Below are 22,642 nucleotides of genomic sequence, written 5' to 3'. Positions count from 1 at the left end.
ACATAGCATTTGTAAGATGGGACATCTTCTCTTATCCATTAATCTTCAGAAGAAGATGGCATGAGGATGGAACAATGTTCTAGGGGAGAGATGTAATATTATTTATTGTGGTACTGGGGATAAACCCTTCACATTGAGCAATATACCTAATCTTTTACAAAGTTTTAAAAACTTTAATTTGAGGTAGGGTCTCCCTAAGTTGCTGAGTTGTCCAGGCTGTGCTGGAACTAGCAATCCTCCAGTCTCAGCCTCCCAGAGTGATGGGATTACAGGTGCACATCACTATACCCAGTGCAAAGTATAATTTTATTTTATTTTATTTTATTTATTTATTTTTTTCAAAGTATAATTTTAAATAATATAATCATGGAAGATCTTCCTGAGGAGCAATTTTGACAGAGACTGAGTAAGTGAAGGAGTCAAGGGATAAAAATGCTTCAGGAATGAAGGAGGAGGAGGAGGAGGAAGAGGAGGAATAGGAAAAAGCAAAAGCTCAGGGGCAGGTTTAGAGGATAGTAAGTAGGCTAGGTGATAAAGTAGACAAGTGTGCTGGAAAATATTTGGAAAAGAGGTGAGAGAAATAAAGAATGAATGAATGAACTTGTCTCTTCTGCATGTACTGGTTTTGAGTATATGAGGATTCTTTGATATTTTTGGCCCTCAACTTTCTCTCCTGTAAAGCATGATTAATACTTGTACCCTACAGGTCTGTTCTGAGAAATTAAATGCTCAAATGGTAATAAACCTCTGCAAAGGGGTAGTATATATTTCTATTTCTGAGCTTTCAGCACTTAGCATTTTATATAGCTCATTACATAATACTATTATAAGCATTGTTTAAAAAGAAGAATCTAGACCTACCACATCAGAGTCGCTAGTCTATTCTTCCAGATGGAAATTGCACTTGTAACACATTTCCTGAGGTGATTCTTGAATATGTAAAGTATCTTGAGAATCTTCATTCCTTTCATGTATTTGTATGCTGTCCTCTTCTTTAGTTATTTAAAATGCTCCAGCAGTGGAATTTCCAAATATAAAAATAAACACCTGAAATCCTAATGCCTTCCCAAGGATGGATCAGGTTTTAGAACTATTGTGGCATGTTCAGTGAATTATATTGAAGGGCTTGAATATCCTGGTGAGGCTTCCTGGATTGAATATCTAGAGGAATCCTCTGAGGAAACTAATTCCTTTTTTGTTTGCCCAAGCCAATTAGTAATATTAAGAAACAAAAATGCTTCTAGATCCATTGTGTGATAAAACTAACTCTGAAGTAGACATGATATTATGTCTACCATGAGGTCTATGAGGTAAGTTAAAGTTTTCCAAGGGAAAAGAGCCCTTGTATGTAATTATATAAATTTCTTTTGCTTTGCACTAAACTTCTTTCTGATTTGTTGACATTATGCTTTGGTAATTTAATATGACAGCCTTGAACTTCTGTAATGTCTGTCCTTCTAAACGCTTAGTATTTGGGGCCATTTCAGTCCTTAAAAATAAACTATTCTTCAACATGTTGCTCTGGTTATTTTCCTCAAACTTACTTGCCTTAGGGAACCACAAAGATTAAATCTTACCATGTCTTGAAGCTGCCATGGTTTGAATTGCTAAGTTTTTCTGCCTTAATTTCCCCTCTGTGAGTTCAAGAGGTCAGACATCGTCTGAGGCAACACTTAAGGAAACTGTATCTTGAGTAAGAAATCGGATTAGTTAGTTTGAATCCCTCTTTTTTCTTTTTCTACAATTGAAATAAAGGAAGGGATGGAATGGAGAAGTTTTCAATTGATATATTTGGTATAGAAAATGTACCAAAGCTGAAGAGAAAATGCCTTCCTATCGTTTAGTTGTTTGTTTGTTCTTTTTTTTTTTTTTGGTACCAGGGATCAAACTCAGGACTTTGTGCTTGCAAAGCAGGTGCCGGAACCACTGAGCTAAATCCTCGGCCTTCTTTACCTGTTGAACTAAACCCTATAGTTCATGATGAGGGCCAGGACTGGAACTGAAAAAAAATCCACTTTTTGTTCTTTTGATTCACTTTTACCTTGTAAGTACTATAAATTAATTATAGCAATTATTAAGATTAATATACAAGGAATTTAAAAATGTTAAAACCAAAAGATATTGTAACATCTTATACCTGGACTAACATTATATTAAAAATTTCTCATTGAAGGCCCATGCAACAATTAAGTTTCATGCTCCTTATCTCTCAGATCAGAGGACAGAGACTAAAAGGTACTTGGACTTGTTCCAAAGTTTTTAAGAGTGCTTATTTTTCAAGATTCAGCATATCATGTTCACTAAACTTTTTCCTTACTTTTTACCCACCTTAAAAGCATTTTAAATTAAAGTTACTTTTAGGGTTGTCAGATAAACTTCAGAATACCCAATTAGATTTCAATTTTTGATAAACAGCAAATGTATTTTAGTATATTTAAGTCCCAAATATATCTCAAATATTGCACAGAATATACACATAATAAAAATGTATCCGGAATTGAAATTTAACCCAGTATCTTGTATTTTTATTGTTAATTCTGGAAACTCTCATTGTTCCTATTTGGATTAATAATATTTGAACTTCAACAATATTTAGCTTCGGTCATTCAGCTTCAATCTAAGAGAATCTCTGAGGCAAATTATTTATTTTCTACCAGAAGGAAATTAAGGAAACAGAATTATGGTCTCTGAATTAAAGATACTTTAGAACCTAAGACTTTGTATTATTTTTGTTTTTGTTTTTTATGAAAAATTCGGGTTAGAAGCTGTTGTCTGTCATATTTCCTTAAAATGGCTGTGGCAGTAATTAGATATTTCTTAGTAGACCGTAGGACTTATTTTACCATGTAAGAAATGATAGAACCCAAAAGATTACAACTTGTTTCCTTCTTTTAAATCTTTATGGGCCTGCATTATAGAAGAGCTTCTACAAGGCCTCTCTGGTTGGGCTACTAGGGGTCCCTTTGCTCCTCAGCCAGGGCGGGAGGCCAAGATCAGCCTGGGAGGAGCATTGTCAATGTTGCCACAAGTGGGCAGCCTTATTTTCCCGCGTTGGACATGCGTGGTGGCTGGGAACTCGGTCTCTCCCAGGCAAGCCGAGCCCGGAGCTGCACCAGGGCCTTACGCAGGGCCTTACGCAGGGCCTTTGCCTCCTTGGCTCCTGCTCCTGGCCTGCTTTGCCCCACAGTAGCGCTCACCACAGGTAGGACGTATGCACGCCGGCCATGACGCAAGTGAGCGCTCCTGCTACACAGGCAGCCCTGGCCCCAGTGCACGTTACAGGAAGGGGGTGACCAGAGAGGGGACCTTTGTGGAAGGAAAGATGGAGCACTGGAAAGCAGGGGCATTTTCGAACAAACATCTCTCAGAGGGAAGCTCACCATTTCCCCGGTGGGGATTAAGAAGTCACTACGGGTCAGCCATACTGTCATTGCAGCCTTGTCTTGTACGGTATTGTGCGGTGGGGCTAGTGAAGAGCCGAGAGTGGGTACTGGAGAAGAAAGAGCGCCGGTGGCGGCAGGCAAAAAGTCTGGCCTGACACGCAGTACACCGGTGCTGGTGCAGGCCTCGCTTCTGAGCCCAGCGCCTGCTTCCGCCATGTTTTTTTGACAACGTAGTGTTTTAGAAGAGTTCTACAGTTTTGAGAATATTTTCTCTTTAAAAAGTTTCCAAGAGTTAATTTTATTCTAAAAACAGAGCAATAAACCACTTTCTGTGGGGAAAAAACGTGCTTCTATCCAGTCTTTTCTTAATTTGCTATTGAGTCAAAGGTCCATCATAGTGAGATATGCACCATTATAATTTACATTTGTCACCCATGCAAACCTTTTGCATACTAAAATACCTTAACAGTGCCTGCTTGAGCCCATTTTATATAAAGCTGAGCACAAAGACGGCTTCATTTCATCGCAGCTCTTCTTGCCTACTGATAGTCGCAGTTTCAATGGACATACTCCAGTTTAGTTTAAGATTTAGCAGAGGGGCTTGGTGGATCCTTCTCACTTTGAGATGGGTAAACATGTCACCTCACGGAAAGGTATTAAGAAGCAGGCAAAGACTCTGAATAATCAAGTATGTAATTTCTTTTTCTCCACAATAATGTTTAAGACTGTTATTTGCTATTGCAGGAACCTGCTTATCACTGATCCCACTCATCTAGACAGTTCTCAGGATCTACAGACAGGAGGTATGTTCAGATTTCATCCTTTAAGCTCTTTATTGTTTCTATTAGAAGCAAAGTTCAGCAATTCCTTTTGTAATAAGTCCTGTCTGGTTTGGGGGAATTTTACTCCACTTAATCAGTTTGATCTATGGCAACAATTTCTTGCCAGAAGGAGCTCAAAGACAAGAACTGAGTTAATGTCCTGCTATCTTCAAAGTATCTTGAAATAAGGTGACTCTTCCTGGGGGCTTGAGGTTCTTGCTTCTGTATAAAGTGGGGGAGAAATTGGGACTAGGAAAATGAGGATAGATTTGGAATGTCGACTTTTGTCTTAGAGCTAGGTGATGAAATGTGAACTGTTTTTATTATAACTCTCATGTAGTTGTAATAAATAGTTGAATGTTATCACAACTTCAGGCATTATGTTACTGCACTTAACCTGGAAGTTAGGCACCCTGTTCTACGCAATTCTCAGCTTAGAGGATTTGGGTCTCAAACCACTGTATTCTGGCAATTCTGAATGTTGTAATCTTTCCAAGGTTGCATATTCTACAAAATCCTAAAGTCAACCAATATATCAGTATGCTTTGCTTGGTCATTAAAGTTTCCCAGGATGAAATATGTAAAGACTAATTCTGAAATATAGCTTTGTGTACTCTGTATTGGAGTTGAGGAACTAAGCTGGGGAACAGAGTCTGCAAACTTTTTCTGTAAAGAGCCAGATAGCAATATTTCAGGCTGTCACAGTTACTTAGTTCTGCCATGTAGCAGTGGAGCAGCCCTAGGTAATATGTGATGAAGTGTGGCATCATCCAAAAAAAATCTTTACTCATACTTACTGATATTTGAATTCTTTTTGAGTGTTGCAAAAAAATTCCCCCTAGCTCAAAGGCTGGGAAAGAAACCAAAGTACAGGTAGGTGGAAGGCCGATTTTGGCCTGCAGATTACAGTTGGCAGCACCTTGCCAATAATGCAAGTCAAGTTCTGCCAATCTCCACTTGGTTTGTACTCACTGACATTGCAGAGACCTTGGATAATGTGTGTGTTGTACTTATGATTTGCTAGAGAGAACTGGAGTCAGATCAGGAGTTTCAGTGCCTTAGTGAGTCAGGCATCATCTCTTCAGCTCTCATTTTGGGACTAAAAAGGAGTGTCACAATGCAGAAGACATTGGGGGAATTTGAGATGTGAATTCTGTGTTATCTGGGGACAAACCATTTGGAATTGAGCAATCCTGCCTTCCCAGCCAGGGGTCTTCCAACGCCTTCTGCTTTCTCAAGCTTCTTTAGTTCCTTAACCAGTTATTTGGACATGATGGAGTTGACAGCATGGCTGCAGCTCTTCAACAGGTCATTTTGCAGAAGGTTTCTTCACATTTGGTTTTTATTGTTTTTCTGTGATTAAAGGGTTTCATTTCAAATATTTGGCCATATGCATACCTCAGTGTAGACAAGACCAGGAGCAGGAGATAAACACACCCATAAACTACTCCCTGCGTCTTACTGCCTACATACACCTAACATAAATAAATAAGTCAAAATATTTTTTTGTTTTGTTTTTGTTTTTTTGGTTTCAGGGATCGAACTCGGGTCCTTGCACTTGCGCAGCAGGCGGCAAAACCACTGAGCTAGATCCCTGGCCCTGAGTCAAAATATTATAATTGGAAAAAGTCCCTTACAGAACAGAGCATTACAAGTAATCTTTAAATAATAGTCTTTTAAAATTACAAAGGAAGCTTACATTGCAAGCTTTTTCTAAATAGTTACTCCGTAAATATGTTCAAATTAAGACTATATTTAAAGATTAAATATAGCTTACTCATGTCAGCTAATAATGTTCTGTGTGACCTGAGATAAGTTAGTTCACCACTCTGTGTCTGAGTTGCTTTAGTGAAAAGTGGAACTTGGGCTATGTGAACTAAAAAACTACAACTAAACTACAACTCTCATGTAGTTGTAATAAATAGTTGAATATTATCATAACTTCAGGCATTATGTTACTGTACTTACCTGGAAGTTAGGCACCCTGTTCTAATGAACTAAAAGGGCTTCTTGTGTGCTCATGACTTACAAAGATAAAGTGGTATAGTAGGTGAAGTAAGGTAGATAAGCTTTTTAGAAATCACTAAGTAGAAGAGCATGGATTTCTTAAATGGTGTTATGGACTGAATTGTGTTCGTTCAAAATCCCTAAATTGAATTCTTAACTCCCACAGTATCTTAGAATACAACCATATTTTGAAATAGGACCATTAATAAGATAATTAAGGTTAAATGAGGTCATATGGGTGGACCATGATCCATTTGACAGTATTTGGAGATAGTCCTTTTAAAGTGGTGATCAACTTAAAATGAGTAGGATGGGCCCTGAAATTCAGTGTGACTGATGTTCTTCTAAGGAGAGAAAGACACCAAGGATGGGCATACAGAGTAAGGCTATCTGTACTCCATGGAGAGAGGCCAGATTGGAAATCAAACCCGCAGATGCTTTGATGTTGGACTTCTAGCCTCCAGAACTGTAAAAAACTTTGTTGAAGCCACCCAGCTTGTGTTATTTGATTATATCAGTCCTAGAAAATTAATGAATGTCCCTTATTATAATAATATGTGTAGGAGGGGCTATCGCTGCATTGAGCTTGTGGAGCAGAGGTTAACTATAGGAGCACAGCTTCTCTCCACTCCTTGCCCCACTCAGCCTATTGTCAGGAGACTCTGGAGGGCTGGATTAGAAAGCAGAGGTGATTGGTTTGTGTGGATCTTCCTGCCATCTTTTTGCAGAAAATGCTCAGTGTTCTGGATATTAATAAAATCAAAATCCTAATCTGTTGTACATGTATTTATCGTATGTGTCTTAGCAAGTATTCCTATTACATCTGGCAAATATTTATGTCATGCCCTTATTGATATAAAGAAGCAGTTCCGAAAGTTTTTGTATAAAAATCCTAATGGAACTGCACAGGATTCCACCCAAGATTTTCACCATTTAACTTCATGAATGAACCAACCAAGTTAACTAGACACAGATGTTTTGTTTATAACTAGAGGAATTCATGTGAAGTTCGTGATGACATTTCCCTGACTATAAAATGCTGATGGTTAAACAGTGATACTGTGGAAGCATTTGGAGCCTCTGTCTTGAGAGGCAGTTCTTAAGTGTAATGGTTTAATGGTCATTTAGCACAATGGGCCTTTGGAGTATAATATCATTTGCCTGCCAGTTAAAATGAATACTTCTCTGTGGGAAGTCAAAGATCATGTCAGCATAACCTGGGTTAGGTGAAGTAGAGAATGGAGAAGTGAATGCCAAAATGGAGAATGGGGAATATAATCTGTTTTAGGCCCAGGCTGTGCATAAATCCAGTGCAATTAAAAACACAACTAATTTTTACTGATTAGGAAAAATATACTACATTGGTGACAAATTTTACTTTTCCTTTTTAAAAATGCTGCTTTATTTTGCACTAACCTAATAATTTTCCTCATCTGATTTGATAACTTTATCTATTTTATTGATAAAATTAAATAAGAAAAATAAGCTCAATTTGCCTACCCTGAAACTCCTTTATCTGTGTGTCCACTCTACTTTTAGATATGTGGGGCAGTGAATGTGTCTCCTCTTGTTTAAGGTTGGTCTCTCCCCTGAGGCCCTTTGGTGTGCCTATCCCAATTCCTTAGTGACCTCAATCCCTCAAGACACACCCCCCCCTTATGTTCAGCCTGTTTCTGCTTATGGATTTTTTTTTTTTTTACGTGAACATGTCAGTAGTTTTGGTGACATTTCTATTCTTCTTTCACTGCCCTTACTTTGAAATTAATCTTACCCAGGCACTTAACTGTGTATGTACTCAAAGTTCCAGTGCTGTCCCAAACGCTATCATTATGGCCGTTATTCAATCTTTAGGATTCTGCAGGGACTGGAAAGGTTCATACCTTCTGTGACATCAGGCACACCCTTCATTCTTCTTGGCATTTGTTGCATCCTCTCAGCTCTTCATTTTTGATGACTTTTCATCCTTTGCTATGAATTGTTGGTGGTCCTCTTGTTCTTTCCCTGGTCATCTCTCTTGTTCATGCTTCATATGTTCTGTGGGCAATGTTGCTTGCATGCACTTTTAGAATAAACATCTTGCCCTGTCAGTACCCTGTAACTCTACATCTTCAGCCCTGTTGTTTGGTTCAAACCCCAGAGTCAGATATCCAACAGAAAATTGGCTATTCCTACCTCAAACTTGCCATCTCAAACCCCAAGCTTAGTTTAACCTCTAAGCTTGTTCCTTCTTTGTTGTTAATCTCAGGTTCTGGCATCAGCATTCTACAGCAGAGGTCCATAATCTACAGTCTGTATGCCCAATCCAGTTTACATATATTTTGTAAGTAAAGACTTTTAGAATACAGCCACGTCCGTTTTTTATGTGTTTTAATGGAAGACACTCTGTGATTTACCAATCTGGAAGTACTAACTCTTTACAGAAAAAACAAAACAAAATTGCAAATTTACATCCCAGAGCATCAGGATCATTTGGCAATCTTGTGAAAAGACAGCTTGCTGGGTAATATTTCCAGAGGTTTTCAGTTAGGGATCTGAGAATGTGCATTTCTAATAGGTTTCCAGATAATACTGGTCTAGTAACTACAGTTCAAAAAGACTCTGTTAACAGTGTTTATGGTTATGTTGTCATTCACTTATATCTCATTAATAGAGATTAAGTCTCTCTTCCATAAAAATCTGTCCTCAAAAATATACATCTTTGTACAACATGACAGGTTCTCAGGGTCTCCCATTATCTACGTGTATGTTTCACCAAGTTGAATTTAGAAATGGATTCTAATAGAAAGTTGGGCACTGTGCTATTAAAAGCATGAATTTTATTTTGTGTCAAGGTGCTTACTGTATTAACTAAATTGAATCCTCATAATGACCTGTGTGTTAAGACATTTTTGGTCTCCATTTTCCAGATGAGCAAACTGTTTCAATAATGATGTCACATAGTAGGAAAGTAATGAAATCAGAATTTGAGCCAAACAATCTGGTTCCAGAAACCATGAGGTAGGGAGCCTCTGATAGCCTTCTACTATCCTTCTGTCCCATATTTATTTTGTCATTTTATTATACTATTATAATATATATAAATATAAGCCTAAATATAGTCTCCTATGCTAATATTTCCTGTGTAACTACAAACGCATATCAAAATGACAATATAAACAAAAACAAAGTACAATACAAACAAAAACAATAAACTCTAAGTGAATATAAAATTGCTGTGACGCATTATGGCTGCTTTTGTGATTAGTAAATTGTCTTGCAGCATCAGTTGGTGTTGGTTTGCCACAGGGAGGATCTTGTACAGCCTGAGGCATGCCCTATCTGTTATTACATTTCTTTTTCAAGTTCTTATGAAACTTATTTTTATACCATTTGATGACATTTGGCCCGAATATGCCACACAAATATTAAATTGACCTTTTCCTCATCATTAAACTGTTTCCAGATAGTACAGTTGTCCCCCACCCAATAAAAAAAAATTGGTCCTAAATCCCACCAGGAAACTGGATTTTAAGGTGGTTAGTTGTAGACTCCAGTCTGAGCAATGGCAGCCCCCAGGATCTGCTGTAACTCCTAGGGTGGATTTCAAGCCCCTTCACACCCAGTCCTGCCCACCACTCCTCCTTTCATCTCCTATCCCTTTCTCTCTTAATTTATCTAATATTAGGCTGCTAGAAGTCTACTCATTCCATTGTCTTACTTCTCCAGGTCTTTGCTCATACTTTTCCTCTGAATTATGAGCTTTTGTAATCTTCAAGACCATAACTTCATGTCTACTCTATTCTCAACTGCTATTCATCCTTTTAAATCCCACTCTAGCACAGACCTCATCAACCATTACATAAACATTTATAGGGAAATAAGTGAATAACTCATTGTAACACAAGGGATGTATCTTTGGACTGTTTCCTTTCATGCACCAGGGCTCATGATAAATTCTATATGCTATGTAGCATAGGTTAATAAATAGGCTTTGTGGAGGAAAAAAAATGGATAAATCCAGTATTAGTGGGAGAAAGGGAGGTGTGGGTCTCCCAACACCTGCCCCTGACCCACCAACATGCTTTTGGTTCATAATTATCTGTGTACCTCACAGTGTGTGGGCTTGTCTTCCAAATGCAGTGTTTTATTTTTTCTTCCTTATCACTCTGCGTTTCCCCAGGAAAGTTGAGGGATCAACATTCTCAGTGGAGGAATGGTCAGGATAGCTTGTCACCAGCCCAGCTGAATTTTGGGCCAGTAACTCATCTTGGATATCTAGATAGGTTAAAACATAGAAGTTGGTTTGACCTCCTGCAGCAAGGGGTCATTCATCCCATGGGAAGTGGACTTTGGGTGTAGGCTCCTAACCTATTAGGAGGAACTGTCTCAGTGTCGAGGCAACACAGAGTGAGACCTTAGGGTCATTTTCAGTTGTACTTGCTCCCACCTCTACTCTCTTCTGTTCAAGTCCTGTCAGAGTTTTAAGTAATCCATTAAGTTGAAAAAACAGTTGTGTAAATCCTCTTAAGAAAGCCTACAAAAATAACATAAGGGAATGAATGGGTAAAGTGTTAGGAAATTTCTGTTGACTGCCATTGAAATCAAGTCACCAACTGAGCCGATGTCCACATCCAGCGTCCAGTGATTCCCCACTGAGATAAATTGCCCAGTATGAGATAGCAGGCAGCCATTGAAATGGCCAGGGTAGGAAATAATTTGCCCTTACTGAGGAAATACCATTCCACCTCTTTGGATGGATTGCAGAAAAAATTTGCTTGATAACTATGAAATAACAGTAATTTTGCTGACCCATGTTTATACTCATTTCAATTTTTGCAATGCCAATTTAATAAAACAGTGCAAAATACGTGTGTTACATACATTAGTCTCTTTTAAAATATGGCATTGTCTAGTTATAGAAAAATCTGGTTTTTAAATAAAGTAATTGGTTTTTATGCATGACAAGAATAAAAGACATTTCAGGAACAATTCTAGAACAAATGATGCCAAATTTACTGTTCAATCCTTACAAAGGCTATTTTAAAAGTGCATCATTATCAAAATACTTCATATGTTAACTCCATTTCTGCCTATTTTCTATGTGTATGAAGCAGGAAATCAACACACTTCATGTTGTATCTCCCTTTTGTCTTAGAAACTGAACAATTCTTAATAAAGTACTGTGTCATTTATGGGGATATTTTTTTTTTAACATTGAGTTTATTGGTACATTTTAAGTATACCTTATGATCACATTCATCATTGAAAATTTGTACCTGTGCATGATCTATCTTGATTCTTATTTTTTTCCCATTCCTCTGCCCTCCCTTCAACCCCTCCACCCTCCCTGTATACATAAGCTTTGTTTCCATTTTTTCCTTCTTACCTTCAATTTTTTTCTTTCCCTTCTTTTCTTTCCCCTGCCCCCGCCCCAGTTCCCCTTCCCCTTTGAACATTTTCTTCCCATTTTACAATATAGAATATTGTTTTTAATGTCTTGAACTAAATGGACAGTTAAAATCACTAATTGCAAGTAAAGTTTGTGTATGTAAAATTTTTCACAATATTACATCTTAAGTTGTTGATTTATAAATCTTGTCAACTTTGGCATTTGTGCACAAGATTTTGACCTATTAATAGAAGGATCTTAAAGGAAATGGAATCAGCACATTTTTAAAGTTTAAACTGTAGTCTGAACATAAATAAAAAATTTACTTGTCCCAAATCAAATTATCCTTCATGATCCTTAGAAAGTTGAGTATAACATTTATTTTCTATTGATTAAAGAATTGCAACTAGCTTGATGTTGACAATATGAAAAACTTGGAAAAATCTAAAGGAGAAAATGAATCCCTCATAACCTTTCTAGCTTTTTAAGATGTACATACATATTAACTTATTCCATCCCCCAAATTAGAATCATATTGTAAGTTGACAGTTCTATAAGCAACAGCATGTCTCCTGTCATTTAGTATTCTTTGAAATGTGATTTCTAAATGTCTGCATAATTCATGACATATAGAAGTTTTATGGCACATATAAAACCATTTTATTTTGATAGGCATTAAAACATTTCTAATTTTTGTGTTCTAAAAATAAGCAGTGAATATAACTATATTTTGTTTCACTCTTCCTAACAAAGCCTCCCACTGTCCTGAATTTTGTTACTCTTTCTCTCTCGTGTCTGTGGTGTGAGAACTGAGGCACTATACCATGTACATGAGCACTGAACTTCTTTATTTTTTCTGAGTTTGTGTGGAAAATATCTTATTTTGATTTTAGTTGGCATTTACTTAATTTTCCAATGTGATTGTGCATAGCTAAATGTTCGTGAGATTTGTGTTTCATCTTTTTTGAAACACCTGTGATATTTATCTGTTGATTTTCAGAAGTTCTTTGTATATCCTTGAAACCAATTTCTTATTAATTATGTGTTTGCAAATATCTCATTCCACCTTGAAGCATGTTGTCTCACTATCTTTATGACATCTTTTTATGAACACAGCTTATTATTTTACTGCATTTTGATTTATGTCTCTTAAATCATTATCTTTTTAATTTCTGTCTTCAGATTTTGCCTTTTATATTGTTTTTCTGTGATCGATTTCTGTATCGGATGTGAGGCAAGAATTTTTCTCCTAATTTGGAAACCAAGCGTTCTAACACTTATTTTATAGTCTACCCTATTTCACTGATAGTATTTCTATCTTAAGTCAAATTTCTATCCATTGTTTTTTTAGGCCTCTAGATTAAGTCTTATTGTCTATAAGTTTACTTTGTATCAATATTACTTTGTTTAATTACTAGTCCTTATTCTAGGTCTTGACATCTAATAGGGTAAGGCTCCTACTGTGTACTTCTTCAAGAATAGTCTGGATTCTCTTTTTTTCTTTTCCTAATCATCTTCAGCATCAATTAACAGAGTTTCATGAAAAATTATATAGGGGTTTTGATTTGGTTAGTTTTGCTTATACAATACATAATGAATTTATAATATTGAGCTTAATTCATGAATACGGAATTATTTTCATTTCACTTCTTAATGTATTTCAAAAACCTTTGTATTCTTGTATGTGGAAATTACAACTTGCTTGACTTTTTAAATTAATATAAAACAGCTTTTAAAATATTATATTTTCTGTTTGGTCATAGCACACAAATATAATTGATTTTTAAATCCAGAAAACTTTAGAAACCCCTATTGTTGCTAATAATTGTAGTTTCTTTGGGATAATACTGTGATTATTTTTCTCTTTTTTTCTGTCAAGATTCCCTGTGTGCATGTATGTGAGGGTGGATGAGTGCATCTTCCATTACTTTTACTTTCATTTACTTGCTTCACTTTTTTTTGACACTTTATAGTATGCTGTATCGGGAGCCAGAACATTTTCTCTAAGGATGGGAGAGTAGAGCTTTCTGTTTTGTAGACCAAATAGTCTCCTGCAATTCTAGCAAAAAAGTAGTCATAGCATAGACGTATGTGTAAGAAAAAAAAGGGAGGGATATAAGGCTATGTTGTAATTAAATTTTATGTTCAAAATAAGTAACAAGACAGAATTGTACCATAGGCCATCATTTATTGAATCTAGTTTTAGTATGGCTGTCTTGTGATTTTTTGCATGAATGATGAGCTTAAAATTAGGCTTGGCATTTTCTTTGTGGAAATATTTTTAAATCAATTTCTTTTGTAACTTTGGTATTCCAGTTCTTATATGTTTTATTAATTTATATTTAAATTATTCATAATTATTTCTTTAATCTCTGTACTTCTGTCTGTACCTCTGCTCATGTCTTCTTTTCTAAACATTATGTATTTAACTTCTTTTGCTTTCTTGATTATGGTTTCAAGAGATTTTTGATGTATTTTTAGTTTTTTAGGAAGACCAAATGGATTTTATTTGTTCTCTATACAGATTATTTTTATAATTCATCAATTTCTGTTCTTGTTTTTGTATATTCTTTTAGTTTATCCACCTTTTCTGGATTATTAGCTCATTTTTTTTGTTAAATTCTTATATTGGGACATTTTAGGTATACAAAACAATTACATTTCTCATTGGGAACTTGTACCTTTACATAATGCATCTTGGTTCTTATTTTTTCCCCATTCCTAGCCCTCCCTTCACGCCCTCCACCCTTCCCTATTTACAAAGACTTTATTTCCATTTTTTCCATTTCTCAGCATTTTTCCTTTCCCTTCTTTCCTTTCCCCTGCCCCTCCCACTACCCCTACCCCTTTGGACCTTTTCTTCCTATTTTACATTATCGATTATTCATTCTAATCATTGGTACATTTTACAATATAATGACATTCATCATTGGAAATTTGCAACTTTACATAGTCTCTCTTGGTTCTTATTTTTCACCCTTGCCCAGCCGTCCCTTCTACCCCTCCATTCCTCCCTATTTACAAAGATTTTGTTCCTATTTTTCCATTTTCTCAAATTAATCCCATTCCCTTCTATCCTTTCCCCTAGCCCTCCCACTTCCACCCCTTTGCCCTTTTACTTCCTATTTCACATTACCTATTATACCTTTTAGTCCTTATTTACACTTTCAGTTTCTCACACCAGAGAAACTATTCGGTATTTATACATGTGTGTCCTATTTATTTCACTTAAGAGTATTGCCTCAATGTGCATCCACTTAGCTATAAATGTCTCTAATTTCTCATTTTTTATGGCTGAGTAGTACTCCATTTTATAAAAAAAAACCCACATTTTCTTTATCCAGTCTCCAGTTGATGGGCATTTGGGCTGTTTCCAAGTTTTAACTATCACAAACTGTGCTGCTATGAACATGGGCACACATATATCACTGTGGTATAATTCTTTTAATTCCTTGGGGAAGATCCCCAGCAATTGAATATCAGGGTCAAATGGGACTTCCAGTCCTAGTTCTTTGAGGTATTTCCATACTGATTTCCACAGTGGTTGCACCAGCCTACACTCTCACCAGCAGTGGAGCAGGGTGCCTCTTTCCCTACAGCCCCGCCAGCATTTGTTATTGGTTGATTTCATGATAGCAGCCATTCTTTCTGGAGTGAAGTGGAATCTCAGCATTGATTTCATTTGCATCTCTTGAATGACCAGTGATGTTGAACATTTTTTCATGTATTTATTTGCTATTTCTACTTCTTTGAGAAATGTCTGTTCATTTTCGGATTGGGTCTTTAAATTTGGGAGGTCTGATGTTTTTAAGTTCTTTATACATTCGAGATAGTAGACCTTTGTCTGAGGAAAAGCAGGTGAAGATTTTTTCCGACATTGTGGGTTGTCTCTTCACACTGCTGGTGGTTTCTCTTGCTGTGCAGAAGCTTTTTAATACGAAGAGATCCCACTTGTTGATTGTTTGTGCTAGTTCACGGGCAACTGAGGTTTTGTTCATAAAATCTTTTCCTACACTGATGTCCTCAAGAGTTCTACCTAACCTCTGTTCCAACTGGTTCAGAGTTTCTATTTTAATATTTAGATCTTTAATCCATTTTGATTTTAGTTTAGTGCATGGTGAGAGATATAGGTCTAGTTTTAATCTTTGGCAAGTTGAAACCCAATTTTTTCCAGTACCATTTATTAAAGAGGCTATCTTTCCTCTAGTGAGGGTTTTTGGCTCCTTTATCGAAGATGAGATGGCTGAGTGTGTCTGGCATTGTTTCTGCTTCTTCTAATCTGTTCCACTGGTCCTCAGGTCTGTTTCTTTGCCGCTACTGTGCTGTTTTTATCACAGTAGCTTTGTAGTATAGTTGCAGGTTGGGGATTGTGATACCCCCTGCCATGTCTCTGTTACCTAGAATTGCTTTTGCCATTCTGGGTTTCTTCTTGTTCCAAATGAATTTTTGGATTGTTTTCTCGAGGTCCATGAAGTATGCTGCTGGGATCTCATTTGGAATTGCATTGAATCTATATAGAAGTTTTGGAAGTATGGCCATTTTCACTGTATTAATCCTTCCTACCCAGGAGCAGGGGATGTCTGTCCATTTTCTGATATCATCTTCAATCTCTCTTTTCAGAGTGCTATAGTTTTCAGAGAAGAGGTCTTTGATTTCTTTCGTTAGGTTGATTCCTAGGTATTTCAGTTTTTTGGACGCTACTGTGAGAGTAATTATTTGCCTTATTTCTCTCTCAGTGAGTCTGTCATTCGTGTAGAGGAAAGGTATTGATTTTTGTGTGTTGACCTTGTCACCAGCTACTTGACTGAATTTGGTCATTAAGTCTAGAAGACTTTTGGTGGAGTTCTTGGGGTCTTCTATAAAGAATATCATGTCATCTACAAATAATGATAATTTGACTTCTTCGTTTCCTATCTTTATTTCTTTTATTTCTTTCTTTTGTCTAATTGCCGTGGCTAATGTTTCCAGAACTATATTGAACAAGAGTGGTGATAGTGGACATCCTTGTCTTGTTCCTGATTTTAGTGTGAAGGATTTCAGTTTTTGACCATTTAGTATGATATTGGCTGTTGGTTTTTCATAGATGGCTTTTATCAGTTTGAGGTAGAGACCATCTATTCCAATTTTTTGTAGGACTTTTGTCATAAATGCATGTTGGATTTTGTCAAATGCTTTTTCTGCATCTATGGAGATAATCATATGGTTTTTGTCCTTGGCTCTCTTGATATAGTGTATTACATTGATTGATTTGCATATGTCGAACCATCCCTGCATCCCTGGGATGAATCCCACTTGATCAGGGTGTATGATCTTCTTGATGATCTTCTGCATTTTATTTGCCAGTATCTCATTAAGGATTTTTGCATCCATGTTCATTAATGAGATTGGCCTATAGTTCTCCTTTTCGGTAGGGTCTTTCTCTGCTTTGGGGATCAAGGTGATGCTTGCTTCCATGAATGAATTTGGGAGTATTGCTTCCCTTTCAATTTCATTGAAGAGTTTAAACAGTAATGGCAGCAGTTCCTCTCTAAATGTCTTGTAGAATTCAGCAGTGAAGCCATCAGGGCCCTCACTTTTCTTAGTTGATATGTTTTTAATTAACGTTTTCAATTTCATTGGTTGATATTGGGTTGTTTAGAATTTTTAGGTCTTCTTCGTTCAACTTTGGTAATTCATATGTGTCTAGGAATCTGTCCATTTCTTCTGTGTTGTCCATCTTATTGGCGTATAGGTTCTGGAAGTAGGTATTGATGATCCTCTGGATTTCTGCTGGGTCCATTGTAATTTCACCCTTTTCATTCCTAATTGCCTGGATTTGGGTCTTTTCTTTCCTTTTTCTGATAAGGCTGGCTAAGGGTTTGTCAATTTTGGTGATTCTTTTGAAGAACCAACTCTTGGCTTCATTGATTTTTTTGTATTGTTCTCTTAGTCTCCATTGCATTGATTTCTCCTCTGTTCTTTATAATTTCCTCCCTTGTATGAGCTCTGGGGTTGTCCTGCTCTTCTTTTTCTAGAAGCTTGAGGTTCGGCATCAGGTTGTTTAATTGGGCTCGTTCTGTTTTCCTAATATGCGTATTCACTGCTATGAATTTCCCTCGTTAAGACTACTTTCATTGTGTTCCATAGATTCTGATATGTTGTATTGTCATTGTCATTTAATTGAAGGAACTGTCTGATTTCTTCTTTCATTTCCTCTGTGACCCATTGGTTACTCAGAAGTGTGTTGTTTATGAAATTTTTCCAGTTTCTTTTGCAGTGGATCTCCAATTTCATTGCACTGTAGTTTGGTAATATACAGGGGATAACTTCAAATCCTTTGCACTTACTTAAACGTGTTCTGTATGTTTGTATGTGGTCTATTTTGGAGAATGACCCATGTGCAGCTGAGAAGAATGTGTATTCTGATTTTGTGGGGTGGAAGACTCTGTAAACATCTGTTAAGTTCATTTGTTCAAGAGTTCAATTGAGTTCTAGTATTTCATTACTTATTTTTAGTCTAGTTGATCTATCTATTTGTGACAGTGGGGTGTTGAGGTCCCCCACTACAATTGTATTAGTGCATATATGACTTTTCATGTCCGTTAGTATTTGTTTTATATAGTTGGGCACACTATTGTTTGGTGCACAGATATTTATGATTGTCATCTCTTCCTCTTGGATTGTTCCCTTTATAAGGATGTAGTGTCCTTCTTCGTCTCTCTTAATCAGTGTTGGTTTGAAATCTACTTGATCTGCAAAGAGGATAGCTACTCCTGCTTGTTTTCTATTATCTCATTATTTATCAGTCTTTGTCTCCCTAGCATGTAGAGCTATAAATTTTCCTCAGGCAAATAACTTTGCTTCATCCTGTGTACTTTGAGACATGGCACTGTCATTTTTATTTAGCCTTATATTATATCTATTATGATGTCTTCTTTGACAGTCAGGAGAGATGAGTTTTAAAAGTTTTAAGTATAGTTTTACATTTTTTATTTTTCTGACACTGAGAATTAAACCCACCAAATGTTATGCTAAAATTCCTACCCTTTTTTTTTTTTTTTTGAACAGGGTCTCTTTAAGCTGTCCAGGTTGGCCTTGAACTTGTGATCCTCTTGGCTTAGCCTGTCAAGTAACAGGAATGACAGGGTGTGCCACCATACCCACTTTACATGTTTGTTTGTTGCTATTTAACCTAATTACATTTTCATTATGGAATAGAATGATATGATGCTTCTGATTTTTTGAAAGTACTTGAAACTTGCCTTATGATCCAGTGTGAAATGTATGATGTGTTTTTGCTAAGAATGTTCAATAAATCATGTCTACAAATTGTGTCCATTACTGATTTTTTTCTAGCATTGATCTATTAATTGCTAAGATAGGTTTGTTAGAACCTTCCAGAGCAATGATAATTTTTAATTTTTTTCTTATTGTACGATAATGCCTTTTAAATATTTAAAAGTCATGTTAATAGGGATGTGTAGTTCATAATTTATATTACCTGCCTGGTAGATTGATTCTTTTTATTGCTAATAGTACTTATTATCATGAAGTCCATGAATAAAACCTTGTTAATCATTTTGATTAGACTTTGACTCATTTCTTCCCAAACTTTATACTTTCAATCTTATTGTGCCCCTTATTATTAGGTGGTTTTAAGTATACATGTTAGAGTTGAAATTTTTTAAATAACAAATTTTATTTAAAACTTAGTTCATTTATATTGACAGTAACTACTACTTTAAAGTTCATTTCTAACATATATATGTATAATCTTTAACTTTATTAGTTTTTACTCGTTGAATTTTTCTTTACTGCCCTAGAAGATACATACTCATTCCCTTTCTTTTAGTGGTTATCTTAGAAATAAACAATTATGCCTAACAAATAATCTAATAATGAAAATTTTTCCTTTTAAACAATATATAAACCTTATTATAATGTACTAGCATTAGCAGTAGTAATAAATATCTTCCCAATTTATACACTTTCGTAATATAGAATCATTTTGGTGCTTTTTCTAATCCCATAATTTTTTAAAGATGTACATACATGTGAGTTTTTCTTCTTTCACTTTACACTTCTTTTTGGAATCAATTTCTTCCTCCTTGAAGTGCACTGTTTTACAGATTTTTGGTGAAGCCTGTGTTGACTGCCCTGGTTGGTTCTCTATCTAGAAATACTCTGCTGCAAATTAGGGTCAAATCTTGTAGAGACTGGCAAACCACTGGTGGTCTTCCAGGTTTAGGGTTATCTGTACATGATTTTATGTGGTGTACATAGTGGTTTAGCATGCTAGTTCTGGGCATAAATTTCTTACTTTTTCTTTCACTTTATCTTTTCAATGTATGTATGTATATATGTATGTATACAAGTATATATGTATGTATTTAGCAGTACAGTACTGGGGACTAAACCCAGAGCCTTCACACTGAACTACATCCCTAACTCTTTTTTAAATTTTGAGACAGATTTTTGCTAAATTGATAAATTGCCCAGGCTGTCCAATTTGAAATCCTCCTGCTTCAGACCCTCAGAATGCCACCATGCCCAGCCAAAGGCTCAAATTTAGCATTTCTTGACCAATATGTGATTTTAGGCAAGTGTCTTAGAAGCAAACTCCATTTTTTTTGTACTGTAGTGATTATAGGATCCATTCACAAGTTCATTATAAGAATTAAATAAGTTAATGGATTTAAATACTTTGGATACTGCTTTGATTAATGTAAGCAAAGTTATTAAATTATTAGTTTATATTTATATTATGAGTTTTAAATGTTTTATTGTGAAATAATGATCAATTTTACAGAAATAAATACAAAAATATTTTAGGGAATTCTCATATGCCTTAACCTAGCTTAGCTTTATGTTAATGCTTTTTATAGCCATAGAGTTAACCAACAAAATAACATTGGTACAATATTATTAACTGAATTACAGATCTTATTCAAGTCTCATCAGTCTTTCTACTAATCTTCTTTCCTTTTTTCAGGTTATAATCTACGATCCCATATTACACTCCACATGGTCTTTTTAGTCTCCTAAAACTTTGATAGTTCTTCATTCTTGCCTTGTTCTTCAAGACAATTTGAAAGTCCTACTCAGTTATTTTTTAGATTAGAATGTCCCTCATTTTGGATCTGATGATGTCTTATTATTAGATTGAGGTTATTTACTTTTAACTAGAACACCACAAAAGTACCCTTTCAAGTGCATCACTCCAGGGATAATGATATCAGAGTATCTTTAATAAGACACTGATGGTAACTTTGATTGCTTGGTTAAGATGGTATCTGTTTCCTTGCTATAAAGTTATATTTTTCTTGTCATGATTAACAAATATATTGAAGTAGGTACTTAAAGACTATGAAGTAGGTACTTAAGACTATTTCATTCCTCTTCAAATTTAGTATCTATAGTAATTCATAGTAATTCCACTATAGTAACTTAGAGCAATTCCACTAATTTTAGTATCTAGAGTAATTTTTGCTTGGAACAAGTAACTGTACTATTTGCTTAATAGTAATTTTCTACTTTCCTCCTTTCTTTATCAACTCTAAGTACAAGGTATCTCTTCTGCACTTAATGTCATAGTTACTGTGGGTTATAATCCAATAAAAATAAATTATAATAATTTGTGTGAGGAGAAGAAGATAATCACAGATTGGTAGTTCAGTCTCATAGAGCATATTTACTTTAAGCAAATATGAAATGTTGGAGCACAGGAACATATTACTTAGCAGGTATTCGATATGTCTAACATATAATACACTGAAAATAGGTCTTGTCATTATGAACTACACATTTTATTTCTTGAATCTCATAGAATAACAAGTCTTCTGTGTCATTGTATAAATACAGTATATTCATTGCTATACTTTTTTTTTGGCTTTGGAAAATAAACAACTTGCAACATTATACCAAAACACAGTATTTTCTAATGTATAGAAAGATGGTATAAATTAGAAAATTTGAGTTTAGATTGTGGCTTTTTATTTATCATTACTTAATATTATGGATAGATTTAAGAATTATATAATCTCATTTCCAGGCATATGTATATTCAAAAGCCATATATATTTCTATTAATATTATTATTCAAAAGAAATGTCTATTTACCACAGAGGTGTATGCCACTGGAGAAAGCTGTATTGTGAAAATGGCCATACTCTCCAAGCCAAACACTTCAGCAGGTGTGGTCACTGTGCTCTGTGTTTGTGTGTGTGTGTGTGCATGTGTATATTTGGATTGCTTTTGGTTAGGTGTCTGACTTCCATGTTGAAAGCTTTTCACAAACATCTCATATCAGCTTTAATTTCATATTCAAGACTAAATCATAAATAGGCTAGATTGATGTTCTCTGTGAATGTAAGATCAGCAATGTAGAATAATAAAGATGTAAGTTCTTCATCATAAAACTAACCTTAAAAGTAAATCTTGGGCGGGGGATTTAGCTCAGTAACCCTGCACCTGCCTCACAAGAGCAAGGTCCTGAGTTCGATCCCCAGTACCAAAAAAAGTAAATCTTATCCTGATGCTTTCAGATGTTATTGAGAAGCATCATTTAATCTTTTCTCTACTGGCTATTACATAATTGTTCAGCAGCCACTTCTAAGTTGCTACTATATTAAACAGCTCAGTTCTTGATGTTAGGAGGAAGAAAGGGGATGGGAAACTCTACTAATGATTTTACTGAACTTCTCTAACCCTCCATTTGAGTACCCTGCCATAAATGACGCTTATGTTTGCTATCTTTTAAGTCTTGAACATCTCCAAAGGCTATAATTTGTCCTTTCCTTGGGAATGGCTCAAGAATTCACATGAATTCAAAAAAAAAGTGAGACCTAGGAGACTAACCTATTCCTTATAAAGACTGAAAGCAGTCACCACTTTTATACCTTTAAATGTCATCACTACACTACTTGATGTCCTCAATTCCTGACACTCATTGTGATTCTGAGGGATAAATCAGATTGGTGGTGTCTCTTCTTACTGCCATTTACCACTTCCTGTAGTTTGGATCTTGAGTGACCCCTTAAAGGTTCAGGTGCTAAAGATTTGGTCCCTGCACAGTGGTGCTGTTG

The 22,642-nt window shown here is 35.7% G+C and overlaps 1 protein-coding gene and 1 non-coding gene across 2 annotated transcripts in view; both read left to right on the top strand.

Moving 5' to 3' along the window:
• Rarb (retinoic acid receptor beta) overlaps positions 1 to 22,642 on the top strand; it is a 784,358-nt gene that overhangs the window by 30,325 nt on the left and 731,391 nt on the right. The window contains exon 2 of the mRNA XM_087181442.1: positions 4,128 to 4,186. The gene's annotated coding sequence lies outside the window, so the exon portion shown is untranslated. The remainder of the gene's footprint in view (positions 1 to 4,127; positions 4,187 to 22,642) is intronic.
• On the top strand, positions 2,933 to 3,061 carry LOC147826421 (small Cajal body-specific RNA 20). Its single transcript, XR_015439652.1, has one exon.

Source organism: Heterocephalus glaber, unplaced genomic scaffold (genome assembly GCF_053883595.1).
Source record: "Heterocephalus glaber isolate CG9 unplaced genomic scaffold, H.glaber_assembly_v1.0 deba00001472, whole genome shotgun sequence".
Classification (NCBI taxonomy): domain Eukaryota; kingdom Metazoa; phylum Chordata; class Mammalia; order Rodentia; family Bathyergidae; genus Heterocephalus; species Heterocephalus glaber.
This window is presented reverse-complemented; position numbering and strand designations above follow the sequence as displayed.